A 1,617-nucleotide genomic window follows, 5' to 3' on the forward strand; every position below is an offset into this window, starting at 1 on the left:
CCACCAGCCGCTGCTGGCCCCCCCCTCGCTCCCGCGCTCCGTGCGGCCGGACATAGGCTGCAGGGACAGGGTCGCTGGCCCGTTTGTCCTCACTGCCTCCGGCCCAGGGCCACGCGGCCACCCTCGTTCCCCACCGTTACGTCCAACGCACAAAACGTTCCGAGGGAGATTTTGACGAGTCGCCAAATTCTGGATGACACAGGGGTTGTGAGATAATCCAGAGTTTCCCTGGGAACCAGGACGTGTGGCTTTTGTTTTTGCTTTTCATCTTCTACCTGGGAGCGGGGTTGGGGTCCAGCAAAGGAGCCTGCACAGAGGGTCGGGCATGACCGGGGAGTGTCGGCTCCCGGGAGGGGGCGCTGGCCCTGGGCGCCCGCCCTTGCGAGCTCCGCCCAGAGCCCACGTGGCCCTCGGGAGGAGCTGCTCGTTCCGGCCCGCCACCCCGCCCGCAGCCCCTCTGCTCCAGAGCACCTGCAGGGGTGGGCTCAAGGGCGAGGATGTGGGTCCTGCCAGCCGGGCTCCTCACAGTGTCTACTAACGACCAGCATCTGCTAATGTAAATACTAGTAAGTTATTGAGATTTCTAATTCTTTTACACAGTCTGTTTTTAATCTATTTTGATGAAATAAAATCTACTGCCCTACTTTGATCCACTTACACGTTTATGTCTCAAGAAAGGTGTGGTTCTCATTGTCCCCTGCCCAGGGAGGGGTGGAAACCACAGGCTGACCCTGGGCCTGGCTGGAGCACTGTTGTTTAGGAAATGTGCTANCAGTGAGCGGGAACCGGTCTCCACATGGGATCCGAACCCTCGGCGGGAGCACCGCCGTGCTTCCCAAGCGGCGCACTCTCCAGTGCACCACCAGGCCAGCCCAATGTATCCTAATTTTAAATAGGGTATTAGGTGGCTGACTAGGGTTGACCAGTTGCCTTTTCTCTCGAGTCAAATTTAGTTTTGTACGAGGATAGGACTTAGAATTGATCAGCATGTTCATTTGATTCCTGTCTAACTTTCACTGACTGATTCTTGAATTATCTTCATTATTCTTGTTCCATAGAGGTGCTTCTCTGCAGCCATTCAGTCACTGTGATAGCAGCTCCTCGGCTTGTCCCCTTGCTTGGACTATTTCTTCATCGAGATCCAAGTTTGGCAACCCAAGCCCTGTCAGCCCCTCTTGAATCAGTGGACAACAAGGTCTCTAAAGTAAGGGTCAGATGTTTGGACATTTGTTATCTATTAAATACAACAGAGCACTCTCTGGCTTCTATTTTTTTTTTTTTCCTGGAAAAAAATAGTCTTCTAGGCCCAGTCTTTACATTCCCACATTTGAAAGAACCATAAGTACAGATAAGCATTTCTGCAAGAGCAATGACATATGGTTACTAGCATTTGGCATCACTGTGGGAAGACGGTATGGAGTGGTGATGACTGTAGCAAACTGGAAATCTCATGTATTGCATAAGGGAGCACCTACTGCTGTTCAGTTTAGCTGACTGACTGTTTCTCCCAGAAGTGTGGGCCCAGTAGTCCAATTTCCTAGTTTTTCAATAGAAGCTAGAAATCTGACTTTATGTGAAATATCCCAATTTTGAAGTGTTGGCCAAAAACAAAAAAAA

At 51.1% G+C, this 1,617-nt stretch overlaps 1 long non-coding RNA gene across 1 annotated transcript; it reads left to right on the forward strand.

Annotated features, from left to right (window-relative positions):
* The first annotated feature begins 19 nt into the window (after positions 1-19).
* LOC103603896 lies at positions 20-1,255 on the forward strand. The gene is made up of 2 exons (XR_551665.1): positions 20-566; positions 1,059-1,255. It is a non-coding gene; the product is annotated as an uncharacterized LOC103603896 (long non-coding RNA).
* Positions 1,256-1,617: the final 362 nt, after the last annotated feature.

This window comes from Galeopterus variegatus, unplaced genomic scaffold (genome assembly GCF_000696425.1).
Source record: "Galeopterus variegatus unplaced genomic scaffold, G_variegatus-3.0.2 Scaffold4856, whole genome shotgun sequence".
NCBI classification, from domain to species: Eukaryota; Metazoa; Chordata; class Mammalia; order Dermoptera; family Cynocephalidae; genus Galeopterus; species Galeopterus variegatus.